This window comes from Akebia trifoliata, chromosome 3, assembly GCF_017979445.1.
Source record: "Akebia trifoliata isolate Shusen 1 chromosome 3, ASM1797944v1, whole genome shotgun sequence".
Classification (NCBI taxonomy): domain Eukaryota; kingdom Viridiplantae; phylum Streptophyta; class Magnoliopsida; order Ranunculales; family Lardizabalaceae; genus Akebia; species Akebia trifoliata.
In genome coordinates this window covers 27,067,270-27,089,229 of record NC_141377.1, presented here as the reverse complement: position 1 = coordinate 27,089,229, position 21,960 = coordinate 27,067,270, and the positions used below count along the sequence as shown (strand labels likewise).

The window sequence follows — 21,960 nt, the reverse complement described above, 5'->3', positions numbered from 1 at the left end:
AATTCTACACAAAACAATTTGAATTAAAACACAATTCTACACAAAACAATTTTAACTAAAACACAACTCTAATTAAAAGATCTCTAATTAAACACTAACTCTACCCAAATCAACCCCTAAAAACATCTATAAATAGAGGTGCTCACACCCTATTTTCGTATCAAATTATAAACCTTAAGAGAAGTAGGTCTAGAAGCTCCCCTAGCCCCCCATAAACCCTAGTTTTGGAGCCCCAACTCCTTAGCTAACATCCCTCCTTCAATTTTAGTCTAGAAAACACCCAAAAGCCTTCTAAAAACACCCCCAAATCCTCAACGAACTTGAAGAGTTCAGATTCAAGAACAAGGAGATACCTCGGTCTCGGAGATCCGAAGACAAATCCGGAAACAGAACGTAGCAAGGGAGCACGGTACAAGGAGCTCTTTTGTCAGATCTGAGGGAGTAAAGTCCTTGCATCGGAAAGGTATTATTTTTTTTATTTTCTATTTTTATCTAGGTTTTAGCAATGTAATTTACTTGGGAATTTAGTAGAGACCGGCTTCGGCCGGGCGGGGTTGGTGCCTAACACCTTCCAACCCCGTAACTTGATCCCCGAATTCAGTTTTTTTTGGTTTTAGATTAGTTTTTATCCGTTTAGAGTCATTGATCGGTTCCTAGACCGTAATAACTAGGTGGCGACTCCCAAACCTCAAGGGTCAAAAGCGGGTCCGCGCACCCCGCGGATCGAGGGCGCTTTCAGTGGCGACTCCACTGGGGACTATTGAGGATCAAACTTGAAAAACCCCAAGTATGGGAGCATTGCCAAGATGACCTAGTTTTTTTTTATTATTTAGTTGGATTTATTTTATTTATTTTTTCTGTTTATTTATTTATTTTTGTCTTGATTGTAGATGCTTTTGGGTATTGCATTTTTTTATTTTTTCAATTAAGGATCACTTTTTGATGACCCATAAATAATGAAAGATTCAAATTGATGGAATGATGAAGGTTGGACAGAAATATTAAAACATTTTTAGAGAATATTCTAGTGAGAATTAAGTCTAAGAGCCTCTTAATAAAACATAGATCTCGTCGAGTAGATTAATTTAGAATCTGAGTTCACTCAATTTCGTTATCGGAAGCCTTAGATATCACTGATGCAAGTTCAATCTATAAATCTGGAATTATTTCTGAATGAAAGTTGGGACAGCAACGTTAAAATTTTTTTACAGAATATTCTAATGAGAATTAAGTCTGGGAACCTCTTAATAAAACGTAGATCTCATCGAGTAGATTAATTTAGAACTTGAGTTCACTCAATTTCGTTATCAGAAGCCTTAGATATCATCGATGCAAGTTCAATATGTAAATCTGGAATTATTTCTGAATGAAAGTTGGGACAGCAATGTTAAAACTTTTTTACAGAACATTCTAGTGAGAATTAAATCTGGGAATCTCTTAATAAAACGTAATCTCATCGAGTAGATTAATTTAGAGCTTGAGTTCACTCAATTTCGTTATCGGAAGCCTTAGATATCATCGATGCAAGTTCAATCTGTAAATCTGGAATTTTTTCTGAATGAAAGTTGGGACAGCAACGTTAAAACGTTTTTACAGAACCTTCTGGTGAGAACTAAGTCTGGACACCTATTACTAAAATGTAGATCTCATCGAGTAGATTAATTTAGAACTTGAGTTCACTCGATTTCGTTATCGAGAGCCTTAGATATCATCGATGTAAGTTCAGATTCTATTTTCCTAATTCACAGAAAATCTGAATTTATCTAATGTTGGCACAATTAATGTTCTTGAGAGTGAGCTCATCTCAACCATTGTCATTCTATCATCAATGTAACACCTATTGGAATCTCGATTTATTTTGGATCACCTAAAAGTGATCATTGATTGGACTTTAAAAATTATAAAAATTGTGCCTATTGCGATGATTAGATCTAATTAATTATTATAGGCCCTTATTTATTAATTGATTTGCTAATTGATGAATGCTAGAGATGTGCACGTTTAAAGCTTGAATTAAACCATATGAGTATGTTCCTGATCGATGTTTGCTTGCACTTGTATGATTTAATATCCTCTCTTGATTGGCTTGATTGGGCCATGGGCCCATTTATTTGAAAAGGCGGGGCACACCCCACCTTACTTTGCACACACCACATGCACGTTTACCGCTTTACTCACTTACACGTCCCATTTAGCCAACGTGGCACTAGTGCGTGGCCCGGTCTCTTCGGAGATGTGACGTCATTCATGAAACCCACAACTCCAGTCACGTACCTTAGGGTATATCGAACTGGGGCATCAACACCGTCTGATCAGGTGATTCTGAGAGACATATTGATGCACCCATGCTGGGGTGACCTGAGCCTTTATCCTATTGTAAGCCACACAGTCACATGTCCCGATTGCCAACGTAGTACTAGTACGTGGTTGGTCCCCTCGTGGGATGCCAAACCATTTATGAAAGCTACAACTCTTGACTCGTACCCGTAGGTATAAAAGGTAATCTAAGTATATCAATTGCACTTCTTGGTCAAAACCGGTGCCTAAGCAAGATCTTGCCCCGCTGTACCCTACTGTACGAGGGGGATAAACTATGTCTATTCTAGACGAGAGGTATTTAAGTGGGCCCTTGCTCAGCATTGTGCGCCACCTCTCAACTGGAGATCAAACTGACTGTTTTTGGCTTCAGAGAAGTGAATTGAGGTTTTAGATTATCACCTATACGGTATATCAAACCAAGTCACCACGTATCGAAAGGTATATAGGTGTGCTTGGGCAAGAGTGGCCAGATAAAAATGCATTGCACGTAGTAAGCCTAGAGTCTAGAAACCTTCCCAGTAGGTCACGACTCGAACTTATCGTGGGTGTTCCCGGGTTGTTTATTGAATGAATGCATGTAATTGATGAATGCATGTGAATGATGTGAATGATGAAATCCGAGTGCATAATTGATCTCAAGGATAAAAATGTTGCTTTTGAAAAGTAAAATGGGTGCACCGATCCAATAAAAAAAATCCATTCTTTTACAATAATGACCCAGTCCATCCCGATCCAACAATCATGATGGACCGGGCCAGTTAAATGGAAATCGAATTTTCAAAGAAGAAAAAGAAAGTATTTTCTAGGACAAAATGTTTCCCAAAAGAAGTGTTTTCCAGAAAAAGTGTTATTCTCTAGAAAAAATATTTTCTAAGAAAAAAATGTTTTCTAGAAATATTTTCCAAGAGAAAATGTTTTTCAAATAAAAATTATTTTTCAAAGAAAAAAATATTTTCCAGAAGAAAATGTTTTCCAAAAGAAAAGAAAATGAAGGAAAAATGATTTACAAAAGATATATATTTGCATGAAAAATTATTGAAATATGTTTGAAGTTATTATTCAATGAAAACATTATTTGTCAATATTTTTCTTCTGAATAATCATTAAATGGATGAACTTTTTAATGGATTGGTGCACAAAATTCAATAAAATCTCAAGGTTCATTTAAAATGTTATCAAGGGGGTGACACTGAAATTGGTTAAATTCACCTTCAAAGAGGTTTAAGGGTTATCATTGTATCTAAGCTCAATCGTCCATCGTCAAGATAAGGTTGTAAATCCGGTTAGTTAGAATAAACGTCAATATCAAGTCAACAGTCAGAAATGACCTCAAATTTCTCAACATCATCCAGTTATTCTTTGAAAATCATAGTGCTTCAATCCTACCGGTTGTAAGCAATGTCTCAGTTCTCATCAGGCCCATTTTGGGTAGTCTTGAGTTTTCATGAGTCATTTGGGTTAGCTCGAGTCCTTTTTTCTAGTAAGATCATGTCTTCCTTAGATTGAGTCTACTCTTTCTTATTGAGTCAAGTTAGTTCGTCGAGTCTATGGAGGTGTTTATCGTCCCTTCTGAATTTGATTGGATAAAGGAAATTTTTGAATACCTCGAGTGCATTAACGAATTAACTACTGATCTGGCTTCAAGGATAGATTTTTCTCCTGAACAAGAAGATAAGAGTCGGGCTCAAGAGAGTAAAGGTCATTGACCTCGGAACATAATTAAATTCCTAAAGAGATTCAAATAGAAACCATCTTATCTCTAGAGGAACACAAGGGGATAATGAATTTTCTCAGAAATTTCAAAAGACTTGTTCGTGTGATCATATGAGGGTATGTTAGGTACAAGCTTGAGTCTTGTTCGACATGGACTAGATACTCGTCTATATCGATGGAATCAAAGAAGATTTTATAAAATGTATCAGCACTATCCTTACTACATCTTGAGTTGCAAATCACATATTATCAGTCGATATGAGGATACCTTCTAAACTGATCTCTGATAATGGGTCGTACTTCAAAGCATAAGTCATTATTCTGTGTACAAAGTTCAAAATCCGGCATCGCAGATCATCACTCTACCTTCCTCAGATTAATGGAGCAGTTGAAGCAGTTCGTAAGAGTTTCAAGATAATCATCAAGAAAATGTGTTAATCACACTGGGATTAGTTAGAAAAATTACCATTCACACTAGGGGCACATTATACTTCAATGCAGTCCTCTATTGGAGATATTCCCTACTCTCTAGTATATGATATGGAAGCAGTTTTGCTAGTTAAATTGGAAATCCTGTATTTCAAGGTCTTGATGGAAAGTCAGTTGTCAGAAGCAGACTGAGTTCGCCAACGGTATGAAAAGTTAAATTTGATCGAAGAAAACGAGTTAAAGTCCTATACCATGTGCAAGTTTATCTAAGAAGAGTCACCCGTGCATTTGACAAAAAGATCAAAGCTCATCATTTACAAGTCAAGGATTTAACTGTTAGACTTCAAAGAAAATTGAACACTCCTCCTCGACTATAGGAGAAAGTCTGAACCTAATTGGAGAAATTCATTCATTAAGGAAATATTGTCTGGAAAAGTAGTCAGACTTCAAGATCATGATGGAAGTGAACTACCAGAGTCAACTAACCTTGATCGAATCAAATGGTACTACATTTAAGGAGGCCATCTTTGGCCGAATCAATTTTCCTGCTACCCAGTTCATTATCTCCTTTCTCAGCCCTTTGCAGCCTTTTTAAAAAAAAAAAAAAAAAAAAAAAAATGATGTCCTTTTCTTTCTCAGCCCGATCACCTAACCTAGGGGAGGGAATTACGAACTACGTTTTGGTCTGATCCCAAAATTTTGGGGTACGTAGGCAACCTGAGAAGTCACTTCAGGCCCGACCACATCAAAATAAAAAAAAAAATCTATTTCCCCACACAATAAAAATGAAAAAAATTCAAAAGAAAAAAAATTCAAAATGGGGAAGAAAATTTAAAGAAAAAGAAATAATTTAAAAGGAAATGCCACACAAGGGGCATTTGGGTTTTTGAGCCTCAAAATTCCTTTCTTTTTACCCAGTCCCAAGCCTACCTATAAAAGTCCTCCTAAGTACCGTACGAGAAGTCAAGGAAGATAGCAAAACATGATTAGACAGCGACTCCAGAAGTTCAGAAGAGAAGAAAAAGATAAAAAATGATGAAGCCTGCTAAGTTGAAAACCCGAAAAGGACGACTTAGGCAAAAATTAAGGCAAGCTCGCAAGGTTGAAAATCTGAAAGGACAACTTTGGCAACAATTAGAGCAAAGAAAAAGAGAAGAGCTCGCTAGATCGAAAACCTGAAAAGGCGATCTAGGCAAAAGCTAGAGCAAGCTCGCTAGATTGAAAACCTGAAAAGACGATCTAGGCAAAAGTTAGAGCAACAAAGAAAAGCAGAAGAAAATCCCAAGCTGAGAGCGGTCCGAGCTGAAACATCAGAAGTCCGAATAATCAAATTCAATACTTAGCTTAAACCAGGCATAGACTCAGAAGCCCCAAGTATCTTGTCTACGATCGATCTGAAAATGTTTACTACCCCAAGTGAACCAAGGGAGATAAGGGTGAATTCTATGATGAGTCTCGAAAGGAAATAATTTTGTACTCTTGAGCCTGACTCAAAACCTTCAATAAAATTAATCAAAATTAAAAGTTGAGTCTTTATTGCGCTTGTGGTAATCAATTATTTCAAACCTTCATACAAAGGGCATTTTCTTTCTTTTTTAATATAACTTTTCCCCCTTATACTAGGGGCATTTTTTTTATGATGTGTTCAATTATTTTCAAGGCCATGGTCATTGTCAAACTAGGGGCATTTTGTCTTCGAGCAATATTAATCCTAAAAAAATAGGAACCCCAAAGTAAGGTTACCCTCTTGATAACAGTTTTTTGAAAACTTTTGAGGTTCAAAAGAAATAAAAACTCAGGTTTTAAATTCATAAAACTTTTTGATAAATTCTTGAGGTTCAAACAAAAGCATTCGGATCTCACATAGGAGATATAACATTCTTCCAGTCTCCAGATTTTTTTTTTCAGATCCAATCATTCTTGGAATCGATCATTTCTCTTCCAGATTCATTATCTTCCAGATTTATTCGTTCTCCGGTTCGTTCTAATCAGATTTCTCCAAAATTCATTCATTCCTCTGCCAGTTTTGCTCAGTCTCCGCCAAGGGTTCTTGGATTTTGCTCAGTTGCCGCCAAGGGTTATCTTGGATTTTGCTCAGTCTCCGCCAGGGTTGTTATCTTGGATTTTGCTCAGTCTCCGCCAAGGGTTATCTTGGATTTTGCTCAGTTGCCGCCAAGGGTTATCTTGGATTTTGCTCAGTCTTCGCCAAGGGTTATCTTGGATTTTGCTCAGTTGCCGCCAAGGGTTATCTTGGATTTTGCTCAGTCTCCGCCAAGGGTTATCTTGGATTTTGCTCAGTTGCCGCCAAGGGTTATCTTGGATTTTACTCAGTTGCCGCCAAGGGTTATCTTGGATTTTGCTCAGTCTCCGCCAAGGGTTATCTTGGATTTTGCTCAGTCTCCGCCAAGGGCTATCTTGGATTTTGCTCAGTTCCGCCAAGGGTTATCTTGGATTTTGCTCAGTCTCCGCCAGGGTTATCTTGGATTTTGCTCAGTTGCCGCCAGGGTTATCTTGGATTTTGCTCAGTCTCCGCCAAGGGTTATCTTGGATTTTGCTCAGTCTCCGCCAAGGGTTATCTTGGATTTTGCTCAGTTGCCGCCAAGGGTTATCTTCGATTTTGCTCAGATACCGCCGAGGGTTTTCTCGGAACTATGCTCAGTTACCGCCGAGGGTTTGCTCGAACTATGCTCAGCCAGATGTCATCGAGGGTTTGCTCAGATTATGCTCAACCAGTTGCCACCGAGGGCTTTCTCGGATTATGCTTAGTCAGATATCGCCGAGGGTTTTCTCAGATTATACTTAGATAGTTCATTACTCTTTCACCCCGAGTATGTAGAGTAGAACTCCAGGAAATTAGTCCATTACTCTTTCACCCCGAGTAGGTAGAGTAGGACTCCCAGAAAAAATAGTTCATTACTCTTTCACCCTGAGTAGGTAGAATAGAACCCCCAGAAAATAAGTCAATTACTCTTTCACCCCGAGTACGTAGAGTAAAACTCCCAGAAAAAATAGTTCATTACTCTTTCACCCCGAGTAGGTAGAGTAGAACTCCCGAAAAAGAATTCATTACTCTTTCACCCCGAGTAGGTAGAGTAGGACTCTTAGAAAAAATAGTTCATTACTCTTTCACCCCGAGTAGGTAGGGTAAAACTTTCAAAAAAAAATGTTTATTACTCTTTCACCCATGGTAGGTAAAGTAAGACATTCAATTTTTTATGCTCAATTTATGCTCAGTTATGCTTAGTTTATGCTCAGATTTTACTCAGTTTCACACAGTGCACACACTTGCACACTTGTTCTTTTAGTCAGGGAGAATTCTTTAAAATTCAAGGATCTGACGCCATCAGTGAGAGTTAGCACTCAAGGACCTGACAACCTTTTAATTCGGGGAGAGCTTTACCCTCAAGGATCCGAACACCTTGACGAATTACTAAATCAGGCTGCAAAATGAACTGTCACTAGCTTTGGCATTCGGATATCGCACTATCTACCAAGATAGATTTGCTATCTAGTTTGCTTCAACCCTCTGCCAAAGAGGGGCATCTGTAGACACCCCATTTTTGCATCCGCCTGATTAATCAACTTGTCAACCCGATCGCAAGGATTCCCAATGATGGATGTGTATTCCGTTGCTTTATTTTGTTACCAGATGTGTTTCAGAAATCCAGATGAGGTATCTCGAACTGACAAAACCTTAGAAACCACGCTACGCTAGGAAAACACAACCCCAGAAACATAGAAATCATCATCTTGCAGACCAAAAAGAAGCTTTACGATAAAAATCACTAAAAATTGATCAAATTATCAAAATACCCCTGACATCAAAACAACCCTAGAGCCTACGTTACGCTTAGGAAAACTCTCTCGAACACATAAAATAACAAATTAAAACTAAATAGATCATTTCACCAATTTTAACAGAATTTGACAAAATTATGAAAATGCCCCTCATAAAGTTCACAATCATTTCACATAAAAAATTTCATAAATGACACAAACCAATATTTTCATTGAATTCCTTACGAAAAATCGATTCTAAAACATCCTAGAACATTAAAAACCGATTTGAAACGTGAAAAGTCCTCTCCGGGGGCAAAACGGTAATTTCACAATTTTCATAATTAAAAAATTCGAAATTAATAAATAAAATATTAAATAATTAAATTTAAACATTAATGAAATTAATTTAAAATTTTGAACCTAAAAATCGATTAATCGGGCTCTCAGGCAAAATTGTTGAGGGTTCGTGGGATATTTCTTTAAGGACCCCTCCATTTGGGGGTCCAAAGAATTAAAGAAATAATGGAAGAGGGTTCTCCAAAAATCAAAGTAAATCAAGCAAGACTGAAGTCAAGGTATTAAAGTCAATCAAGTGAGACTGAAGTCAAAATTAAAGTCAATTAAGCAAGACTAAAGTCAAGATATTAAAAGTCAATCAATTAAGACTAAAGTCAAAACATTAAAAGTCAATCAAATAAGACCAAAAGTCATAATAGAGATCTAATTAAATAATAACTCTATCTAATAGAGTTCTAACTTAAAAACAATTCTACCTAAAACAATTTGAATTAAAACACAATTCTACACAAAACAATTTGAATTAAAACACAATTCTACACAAAACAATTTTAACTAAAACACAACTCTAATTAAAAGATCTCTAATTAAACACTAACTCTACCCAAATCAACCCCTAAAAACATCTATAAATAGAGGTGCTCACACCCTATTTTCGTATCAAATTATAAACCTTAAGAGAAGTAGGTCTAGAAGCTCCCCTAGCCCCCCATAAACCCTAGTTTTGGAGCCCCAACTCCTTAGCTAACATCCCTCCTTCAATTTTAGTCTAGAAAACACCCAAAAGCCTTCTAAAAACACCCCCAAATCCTCAACGAACTTGAAGAGTTCAGATTCAAGAACAAGGAGATACCTCGGTCTCGGAGATCCGAAGACAAATCCGGAAACAGAACGTAGCAAGGGAGCACGGTACAAGGAGCTCTTTTGTCAGATCTGAGGGAGTAAAGTCCTTGCATCGGAAAGGTATTATTTTTTTATTTTCTATTTTTATCTAGGTTTTAGCAATGTAATTTACTTGGGAATTTAGTAGAGACCGGCTTCGGCCGGGCGGGGTTGGTGCCTAACACCTTCCAACCCCGTAACTTGATCCCCGAATTCAGTTTTTTTTGGTTTTAGATTAGTTTTTATCCGTTTAGAGTCATTGATCGGTTCCTAGACCGTAATAACTAGGTGGCGACTCCCAAACCTCAAGGGTCAAAAGCGGGTCCGCGCACCCCGCGGATCGAGGGCGCTTTCACAAAGCCTCCCGAGAGAGCACATAAGATAGTTTTAAAGATTTATGACCCTAGATAATAAAATTTATGTGGATTTTCACCAAAGCCTCAAGCTTATAAAAAAATTCAACAAGCACCTACTTTTAGTAGTGGCTTGCTCATTATCTTAATTTGCTCATTTTCCAAAATAAAATAATAATTAATTTTCCTTAATTTTCTTTATAATTCCTTTTATTTAAAAAAAAAAAAAAGAGTTTTTAATTTCACTTTTTGTCAATTCATTGGTAACTATCTTAGGATGGGGGGGGGGACAAAATGCCTAATGCCTTCCTTGTCCCTAAAACTAACCTCCTTACCTTAGTTTTCTAGGTAGACCTTTCCCCCTCCTTTGGACATATGAGTCACTACAAGCTAACAAAAACATAATTTTAAAACTCGTTTATGGTGCTCATTCACACCTTAATTGAATGGTGGTGACTCCTAAACCCGTTTAGATGAACTCAAATCCCCAAAAGTTTTAAAGCTCACGTATTTACACAAGGAATTACAATAATCACTCTGAAATTCAATTAATTCAGTTCAGTATTTCGAATAGAACCTTGTCTAAGATCAATCTTTCACAAAGACTGTCGGGAGGATACCCATTGCGATTGTGGAGGAGATTTAAAAGCAAGGAATCTAGGAGATTTTTCAAGAGTTTCCGTTAATAGATTCTTAAAATTCGTCCTAGTTTGCATAAGTTTTAGGCCAAACTTCTTCAAGATAAATAGTGAAAAACTGTAAGCTTGTTATTTTATTTTAATTTCTTATTTAATAACAATAATTTTTATATCTCTTGTGATATTTCATATAATCTTTTTTAAGAAATGTCTGGAAAAAGTTTTAATGACCATTATAAAATAGAAAAAATGGATGACAATAATTTTCGTATTTGGAAATGAAAAATTTGTTATGTCTTAATTCATGAGAAGACATATTACACAATCATCGATCCCAAACTAAATGGACTCCAACTCGAAATTAAGAAATGGGAAGAGGATAATGTCTTGGCAAAGGCTACTCTCTTACTTAGTATGGTAGATAGTATAAATCCTCTATATGAGGGTTATGAAACAACATGGGACATTTTTTATGTACTTCGAAAAAAATATGATCCTATATTAGACACTCATATCTAGTTATTACTAGATCAATTTAATGGGATGCATATGATTGAAGCGGAAGAACTTACAAATCATGCTCATAAAATAAAATTGATTGAGTTAAAACTTTTCAATGTTGGGCATCCACTATCGCACCAGATGCAAGTTACAACTATCATGAACAATCTCTTACTTTCTTGGAAACATGTAGTAACTTTACTTTCTTGTGGAGGTAAAATTCTAAGTATGATTACTCTTCCAATACTTTTAGCAATTGAAGGAGAACGGAAGAAAAGAATGAAATTTGATCATAAGAAAAATGACAAACCCATGACTATAGAAGGATCTCAGAAAAATACCTATACTATTCCAAAGAAATATAACATGCTTAAAAACTTGAAATATAAAAAGTGGAATAATTTGAAGAAATTCAAAGCAAAGAAGAAAGGTGTTTGTTTTATTTGCAAAGAGGTTGGTCATTTCAAGAAAGATTGTCCGAGGTGCAAGAATGCAATGGATGCTTTCATGACTATTTCTAAAGCAATATTGACAGAGTTAAACACCGATAAGTGGTACATTGACTCGAGGGCTACGAAGCACATCGCATGCAATAATTAATGTTTTGTCAACATAGAAGTCATAAATACGGGGGGAGCATCATATTTTCATAGGTAATAACATATATTGTGATATGTTGGGCAAGGACGCGTGTAAAATCAATATTGCAGGAGTAGAGATTACTCTCAATGATTTGTTATTTGCCCCAAGTATCCGTAAAAACTTATCTCAATTGCTGTACAGGATAAGAAACGTTTCCATGTTCTATTTATGTCAGGCGGTGTAATTGTAAAGAAAAATGATATCCAAATTATTAAAAAAGAGTTATTGGATAATTTATATTTAATATGAATAAAATTATTATTTCAGATTACTCTCTTGTTTTTAATAATAGTTTGAATAGTTCTTATCTTTGGCACTTAAGATTAGGGCACATCTATAAAGATAAGATGCACTGTATAAGTAATATAGGGCTAATACCCAATCTCAATCGAATAGATTTTTAAAATTGTGAGCCATGCATTGTACATAAAATGACTAAGAAATCGTTTACAAAGTATTGGAAATCTAGGGATTTGTTAGATATTATTCATTTCGATATTTGTGGTCCTCTAAGAGTAAAGACTCATAGAAATATATAATATTTCATTATTTTTACTGATGACTATTCTAGATATGGTCATATACATTTGTTAAGGCACAAATCTGAAGCCCTTGAAAAGTTCAAGAAATTCAAAATTGAAGTTGAGCTTCAATTGGATAGACAAATTAAAACTTTGAATATTGATAGAGGTGGTGAATTTGAAGCCTTTGATAATTTTTGCATGGAAAGTGGTATAAAATATTGGTATACAATATCATACACACCACAATAGAATGAAATATAGAAAGATGTAATTACACTTTATTAGATATGACCAAATCAATGATGATACATGTTGATTTGCTTGTGCATTTTTGGGGAGAAGTTCTATTCATAACAACCTACATCAACAGAGTAAAAACAAAATCTAAGTCACTAACTCCATATGAATATTAGATAGATTTGAAACTTGATTTATTAAACCTTAAGGTTTTGACATATCTATTGACGTAGCGTGTGAATTAATAGATTCAATTGATAAATAATTAGTAACTCGTGAAGAAGATAAAACGAAGAGCTGAAAATTAAATAAGAGAATATAAAATATTCAAAAGAGAAATGAATTGATAAGTTTGAATTCATTGAATTTCATTTTTTGAAGTTCTTTATATATATATAACCTCATCATAAAGATTTAAAAACCTTTTAAAATATTAAAAAGTAATTTTCCTAAAATATTTATTATATAATACTAACTTTTTAAATTTATTATAACTCAATTTGGACACTAAGTATTTCTTATTATACTCTAAAGAATAAAAATGAATTTAGACAATAATACTCTTAGGTAATTATGAAATACAAATCTTATTAAAATTAGAAAATATAAATCCTATTAGAACTACAAAATAAAAATAAATTCTGCTAGAATGAAGAAACTATTTAAGACTTTCCAACTAAAATTGTAGATGTCCTAGATCGTTTATGAGCCAATTTGGATATATGATAGGAATTTGTATTGCGATCAACTTTTGGCTAAATTCTGATTCTAAGTCACTATTCGTTTTAATTCCCAAATTGTAAACGTGTGAGATCACAGGTTTTCATGTATCTTGCTGCTATTTTTTCCAAAGTGACAATTTCGCTAATTATAAAAGTGACGATCTTGTAGGTTTGCTACATTTAGCGTGATTGTCATTATATAAACTAACAACATTATCACTTTAAACATGTGAGATTGTTCCTTGAAAGACTTCTGACCTCGCATGTTAATGTTTTGAGAATTAGAATGAAGAGCCAGAATTGTAATTTCTTCATATTAGACTCACGAAATAGTAATTTACACTATATCATAAATTATAACTATAACGTAGCATAAATAAAATCATAATTTAAAGTATGCAAAATTTGAGGACTTAGGCTTATAAAAATTTGAGGACTTACGCTTCTATGAATTACAGAAATAAAAGTTTCCAAAATAGACTCGATGAAAGCGTGATCATGACGGGAGCAGATCCTCCGTAGCTCTTGTTTTACAACTAATCCGTAGAACATTAAATTAAATAAAAATAACAACACAGTCGTGTTGCATTCATGGTTTATATCATATTTTACAATGTTTATTTTATTTTATTTTGACTAAAACTACATCATTGTAGAATATACTAGGTTTAGTCAACCTGTCAAGTCTCCATGCAAGCAAGAGTAGGACGTCCAACTCCATGATAATTGCATTTTTGGAATTGTAGAATGGGAGTCCGATCATGATCATTATTTTGGAAGAAGAAGAAGAATAAGACAATCCTTCTGGCTTTTTGGAAAAAAAGAATGAGGATTTGGTCCTTGTCTATGAAAAGATTTAGTGGACTATAATTATAAGTAACAAAGAATGAATATCACAGAAATTACCTAATTGTACTGTGTCCCCGAGAATTAGTTGGGTGCTCTAAGAGATCCAAATATGGTGTGTCAAAAGTAAAATTTAATGTGGCATTAGAAGGCATTATTTTGAAAACTTCCCAAATGAATTTAAAAAAATGGTGTATAGTGTTCTATGAAGTTAGTGTTTCCTCCATTGTTTTATGTCTCTTTCTATGAAAGGGACCATGGGAGAAATCTCGATTTGTCTTTGGGAGTTTTTCTATCCTTTAATGGAAATAAATATTAAAACAAAGACTCATTGGGAGTGTTTCTATCTTTTAATGAAAATAAATATTAAAACAAAGACTTATTGTGGCTTCTTGTCCAAGTTAATTAAGCTCTATATATTCATCTTTATTTATTTATTTTATGAAGATTAAGATGCCAAGGGTGGGGGTTTATATTCTTGTTTATTATAATTATGCAAAGACGTCAATGATGACAAGCCATTGGTTTGAGATTTAGTCTTTAGAAGTTATTATCACTAATTTTTTGTCGACACAGACATAATTTAGTTTTTGGGCTATTTCCTCCAAAGTATTCAAAAAATTGTCAAGTATGTTAACTTCAAGATGATTGTCTTCCAATTGGAATCTCCCCAAAATCTTTTTTAGTCTGTATAAACCATTTATCTTCAGTCTGCCCAAGTTTTCAGTTCTATACACTATTTTTAACAACATAATCCCATAGATGTGGGAAATGGGCTTAGTGGTGGAAATGCAAAGAATTGGTACATGCATGATGTCCTTTAAGAGGAAATTGGTTTGGCAATAAAAATAGTAAATTTGATACTAAGGTTTGTCGAATTTAGTTAAATTGGACGAACCTTAGCATCGAATTTACCTTTTTTTTCATGTAGTGGTCTCATAGAAGATCATCCTCTTAGGTTGTTTCCTTATTAAATTATGTGAATGCAATTTTTCCCAAAATGGGATTTAGATCTAAACAAGGACTATGGTGCATGTCTATAAGGAGAGACTCTCAATATGTTTATCTCACCATTTTTATTTACATGTAGTAGTGAAGAAAATATGGTTCTAGATTTAGGATACCCTTCCTCCACCCTCTTTCGTACTATTTTTTCAGAGACCATCCACATACAAAGATTGAACAGTTGATTTAAATACAGTTGGGAGGTGGTTTGAATACAAGACTTTTAAGTTATCAAAATAAAAATGAAAGGATTAGAAGGAGAAAAACCTGAAAAAGATCTAGATTATACTATTTCTACCTTGGTTAGTTCCTTGTGCTCCTTTGTTTTTCAGTCTTGTCTATCTTTATGATTGGAAGAGATATAGATTTTTGAGAGGATGAGAGTGAGATTTGATATTTTTTAATGATTTCTAGGCTATGATTTGACAATGGGAGCTTGGAGACCCCCTTTACTTATAGATTTCTTGGGAACGGTTAGGGGATATAGTGGTCTATATTTTCAAATGAAGATTATTTGATAAAAAAAAAAAAAAAAAAAAAAAACAAATCAGGAGAGTGGATTGATGGTATTTTACTACTTGATATGTTTTATTAAAAAAATCATCAAGGTGAGAATATTGATTTTCCTTCAAGATTTCTATAGAAATCCTTAAGAGGATAGAAAGGTTCATCCCCCACGTGTTTTGAATAAATGCAAGAATTATCTTGACAGTCACAAGAACTTATCTTTATATAGAGGTCTTAATGGTAATTTACCATCTCATGTACCTCAATAAAATCGAGGGCTACGTGGAAAATTCCCACTCAAGGGTCCAATCAATCAAGTCCTCAAATTAACTTAGGTATGTAAAAGTTCACACACGAACTTCATTTTATTTACTTCAGAAACCTTGGAACATGCAAAAATTAATGAAAATGGTGGCAAAAAAGTCATTTTACAACTCATGTATTTGGGTATTTTGAAAATAAAAAGTACCAAAGGGTTAATGAAGTATAATAACTTTGAAGATATATTAGTTAGTGAATTCAGAATAAATGAAAAAAAGACAAGTGTCTCAAGTTGTAACAAACTCAGATTTGGGTAGGGATGGCAACGGGAAAAGTTTGAGCCGGGTTTAACTTAACTAGTCCATAGCCCCGATTAATATTATTTACTCCGAACCCACTCCGACCTCAAATCGGGTCTGAATTTTTTAACCCATCCTCACCCCCAATAGTATTTCTAAATCCAATCCCGTCCTGCCCTCTAACACAATTTTTTTCTTTTTTCTTAATCAAATTGAGAAATCTCTAATTTTTAAATCAAAGTAAATTCTAATAAGATTTTAAAAGATGCGTGGACACCCAAAAATGTCCTAGTCAATCTTGGCAAGACCTAGAAACCTGTAAGAGCGAGAGTTTAACTCAAAATAGATCAAAAGTCCGAGTGTGACTCATCCCAAAGGGCCCCATCTCTTCAAAACCATCTTTTGGAACCCAAAAATAAGCTAGGCCGTGCCTCACCCATGGCTTAGGCCAATTTTCCTTCAGGCCTTTCTATGTCATGGGTAGCTAAGGTCAGGTTGGTTAGGCTGTTATGATTTTCATTTGTACACTTAATTGCTATAGATTTTCTTAAGGGGATTTTACATTTAATCCTTCATTTTTCTAGAGAGCACAAGGTAAATTCTCATTTCTACCCTTTTAAGCATGCATTAACTTCCCATCCTTGGTTTTCATGTAATTGAGTAATTCTTCTACATTTGACGCTTGACCCTTTTAAAAGATGATTACTTTCCTACCCTAAGTTTATTAAGACTCAATCTAAGGTAATTGATCATTGAGACCACCTTCTTGTGCTTAAACCAAGGCCACCTTCATGGATTCTTTGTAAATTGACCCAGTTCAAAGGGCCTACACCTTTTTACCCATCTAAGAGAACTGTTTAAAACTTGTGAACAATTACCTTTCGAACCTCAAGTTTTTTACGACTCTATCCAAATCAATTAACTTCTATGACCTTCCATCCTTGGAAAAATTTCATGCTATTACTCTTGTTTTCATTGAAGTTTGACCACTTTCACAGGGTATGGATACCATAGCCCCTCAAAGAGATTTCTCTAATATCTAAAGAGTAATTACCTCTTAACCTTAGTTTATTCAGAGATATTATATGTCAACTAACCCTTAGGACCTTCCCTTGATTGGTTATTTTCATGTCATTCACTATGTGAAGAAAACCCATATTTGACTGTCTTAGCCCGTCAAATTTTAAGAAATATGATGGACCAACCCTTCAAATATGCCTGTCAAATATTTTCTTGTAGAATGTTTTTTTTTGACGGCCTTGAACTATCAAATTATTAGAGAATGAGCTTAAAAAAAAAAAAAATCCATAGAGTATAACCGTTAAATATGGAGGTTTAACAAACAATAGGACATTCCTCTAATTCACCAATCACAATAAATGAAATAGTAATAAAAAACAACAGAAAAATTAAAAATTAAAAAAAAATAATCAAACAAGCTCCAAATTAAACTAAACAACTCAAAATCCATACTATATATTGAAATTTCATTACTAAACAAGCTCTAATTAAAGCAATTGGGCACTTACAAATGAAATTACGTCACATAATTGCTTAGAAATAAAATACAATTAGAAGCAAATGGTTGTGATGCCTTTGATCTCTTCTGACTCTCTCCTCTCTATCGTGTCCTCTTATTTTTCTCAAGGTTTGAATTTTCCCTCCATTGTCACTGTTCTCAAAGAAATCCTAATAGCACTCTCGTACCTACACGGAAAAGGTTTGGTACATCGAAATATCAACCCAAAGTAATAGAACATATTAACATAGCAACAATCTCCAACATTGGTGGCCTTATGTTTGGGTAAGCTTAGAGGCATAAGAACGCTACTTGAATCATTTGGAAGACATCCTTTTCTACAAACCCGTCTTCATGTAGTTTTGGATCCACCAATTCAAGTACTCTAGATCGTAAAGCTTTCATGCGTATATACAAGAAGAGAAAATTGGCAAATTGAGATTGAAGTATAATGAAAGAAAAAGAAACATAATTAAAGAACATAAGAACCCAAAAAAGCTTATAAGGCATACATATTCAGGAAGATATTACATTTCTGATGGTAAAGAAAGATCTGTGTTTTTCTTACAATTAATGATCTCGAGCACTAGAACCTCGAAGCTGTAAATGTCAACCTTCTCAAATAATTATCCTCTAATGGCATATTCAGGGGCCGTATAACCTCTATAAGAGACACAAACAACACTCCATGATTAATCTCTTATAGTCTTTCATACAAGTATACAACATAATTGTGTTTTATAATCTAATACTTATAATCTTGTATAATAAGCAAACAACTCACAAAGTTCCAGCAAATGTGGATTGAAGAAGAATATCAAAACCATGCAGATGAAAGTTTAGGTGCAAAGAGATGTACAAAGCATGGCCATTTGTGCCTTGTGAGTAGTAGAGCAAATGATTTTTCACCCTCTACTTAACTTTGCCAGCTCATGATATAAAAACATGTTAATCATTAAAAAAAAAGTTCTACCAAATAATAAAACAAGCCATTCAAATCAAACCTGAAGAACCAAAGCCCAATTGTAAAGTGCATCATAATCTCTATAGAAGAGAGAAAGTGCTGATCGGCATTCAAATCTATAGGACCGGCGTCCTCGCACCCATTAAAGAAAAGTGCTTCATCTTCTTTACCAATTCTACGTCTCCAACTCATTAAGAATGCTAGCCATGGTAACCCTACATCTGTTCCTGCAGAGCATATAAATTGATCTCAACTAATCAAATTTAATTCATTTGATATTTCACTCAAATTCTAATATTAATTAGCATAATACCTGTCTGATTATCCTAAGACCTTCTGGGACTCGCTTTCTTATCCTTTGGCTTGTAAGCTTTGAGTAGGACAGTATCTTAATCAAGTTTGGATATTGTTTCACATCTACAAATAGAAAAGCCCAACAATAAAAAAAAGTTAGGAATTGGAACTTGGTTTGGTACTCTATATCTAGTCTGGGTGTTGGAAATTGGCTATGTTAACTTGCTGAGTGTTTTTAACTACTCTTTTGCGAATGTAAATGGCAACGTTAGATCAAACAACAAACCTTACATAGTAGGATATCACTAGCAATGACCAAGTCCCAGCCTGGATCACTAGTCGGAAATGTGTCTCCCCATGAATTTGAACAAAATCAAAATATGTGAGTTAATTAAGTTACCAAGCCCTTGACAAAGAGAGGAAAATAAAGCACTCATTTCAATCCTTCATCCTCTGCAACACAAAGGGATGCAATTGGTGCTTCAGATTTCTTTTTTTCCATAATGAATTAATATATAAGTTGTAGGTATCCATGGAAGGAAAACACACGTCGGATATGTGGCAACATGGGTAATATTCCATTAACCCTACAATTATGAGCTATGTTATCTTCAACTTCCTCGTCATTGAAGTCTGAAGTTGTGATGTCAACTCCAAACGATTTTTGCAGAAAGATGGCTAAAGCTCCGCTGCCACTGTCGTGGAATAAATAGAAGAAACACTTCTCAAGAAAAATTTTAATATGGATACTTCAACTCTACCTATTGATACAGTTTATCTAATACAAATGTCCAAGAAATCATTCATGAAATTGTAAAGAAATGTTGCACATTACATGTAAACAATGACGTCAAGCAACATATTAGCAGACAAACTTGATTAATAAGAATTGGTAGATTTAAATGAGAATTAGGATGGGTTTGAAGGAGCAAGGCAGAAATAAGACATGCTTGACAAAGATCCCTAAATCACTCCATCCGTCCATCCGAGATACGAACTATAAGAACCCATAGATGGGGCCATCAAATGATAGGCCTAGAGTCTCCTAAGCTCCTCTTAAGTGTGCAATATGTCCTGATTTTGGGCATATCGTTCATATTTGATTTGTACTTTGTAGTACTAAGATTCAGGTCTCTTTTGCACATAGTCTCATAAACATGTGAATGACACAATTGCAATTGTAGTAAGGCTGAACTGCATGCAACAAGAATGAAAATATGTACGAGCTAAGAATAACCACACAACAATTAAGTATAGTCATATTGTAATCGTGATTCATGAAACATGCCAGCCCAACTCGATGATGCGTCGTCCTTCTAACAAGGATTGGTGTTGAACTAACCATTCTGCAAATGCAAATGTTCTTGGCCAAAGCAAGTTGGCATTCAGTTGATGAAATGAGAACTCTCTGATAAGCAAATCCTGTAGACAATCTAGAAATTTTAGCGAAGGTTGCAATGAATTTATTTTTATAGTTAAAAAAAAAATGAATTTTACTGAAATTCTTTCCCATTTTTAATTGCAACATTCAGGTCCTTGGGGATCTGAGGAAGCTTAAATTCTTTCACCGGTCTGAAGAAATACTAATCTGTGGTATGCAAATTGAATCGGGGGAAAATGACAAGAAGATTATTATTGTCATGGGCACATTAAAGTAGTTGGGCATGACTGGAAAATGTAGGCGTAATCCAATCATGTCAAGTAGTTAGCGGTGCAGCTTATCATACATCCTCTGGTGCAGAGATTTGGCTACATTTAAGAATTACCCTATAAATATCACACAAAAAAATTCCAAATTAATTTCCTGTTTATTTAAGACTATATATTTTTATCTAGTTCATCGTTATCAAAGACTAATCCTGAACATTTGGGGTACTTTTTCTTGTTAGAAACCCAAAACAACATAGAGGAAAAAAGCATTTTGTAGAAGTTTCGATACCAAAGAGAGGCCAAACCAATTTTATTTTGGATCTTGCAAGTTTCCTCAATAAAAACACCACTTACTTTTTCTGATATTGTGAATACTGTTGTGGAATAATATATCCTAAGTTTTGTGTCATTGTATCATGGTAAACTTGAAGTACTGTTGCAAACTTGAAATACTCATGTTGCATGCAATGCAAAGAATGTGCATCTATCTGGCAACTAGTGAATTAGACACGTTCCATTGAGATGCCTATTCCAAATGTGATATTTTCTAACGTTGGTTATGCTCCAAGGAGAGCCAACCAAGCTTTTGCTTTATGCTCACCAACTGTTTGTTTTGGAAAACCCAAGGATCTAAGGGTGTGATGACAACACAAAAACTATGAGAACATACCAGAAACAACGACAAACAAAGTGTAGCAAATTTTACAAGGTTCTTCCACAAAAGGCTGATTGAAGATGATCGAAAGCTTCTATTGAGGATCAAATAGCATATAGAAGAACAAGTAATAGGTCTCTCCACCTTCACCATTCTCCCAATCCCTCTTCAACCCATGGTTGTTTACAGTTCTCATAAACTTTTATTCAACAACCTCACAAATCCCAAAGAAGCCCAACTGGTTTCTTACATAAGCATTCCCAAGACCCTCATCCAAATCCAACTAGGAAACAATTCACAAACTGACTACAATACATATCATACTAAACATATTGGGATATGCTTTCTTGGAATTATAATAGAAAAAGGACATAGGATACACAACTCATTCACTATAGATTAAAGAGGTTCCCAAAATTTTCCTGTTGTCACAAATTACATTGGAAAATAGAGACTTGACGAAAGTAAAGTTTGTACTCATATAGGAAAGCCTCTGCTAACTTCAATATTTTTCCAAAGATCACATGTGACCTATTTTACTCTAATCTCTTCTACATACTAGCATAATCTAAACTTCTTTTTTATGATGTAGATCATATTGATGATGAAATTATCAAGGTTAATTTATATTATATTGTACTCTCTAATCCCAATTGTTGAACTTAAATTAGAGAAATCATAGCTTTACATTAGGGACCAGAATTTTCCAATTACATAAATTAGCTCCTCGAGGCTGATGGAAAGATATTGGTTACTAGTGTATTTTATCTAGCATAAATTTCACTCCTAAGACCCTACCATACTTGTTAGGCAGCAAAGATTGGTATATTCACTAAATTTTTCACAAAGTTGAACAAACAAGGCTGAAACTAGTGTAATGTTCAATCACTGGGAGTTTCAAAACAGAAAAACATAACACCAAA

The 21,960-nt window shown here is 34.6% G+C and overlaps 1 pseudogene; it reads right to left on the bottom strand.

Moving 5' to 3' along the window:
* Positions 1–18,100: 18,100 nt before the first annotated feature.
* Positions 18,101–21,190, bottom strand: LOC147406241 (uncharacterized; annotated as a pseudogene).
* Positions 21,191–21,960: the final 770 nt, after the last annotated feature.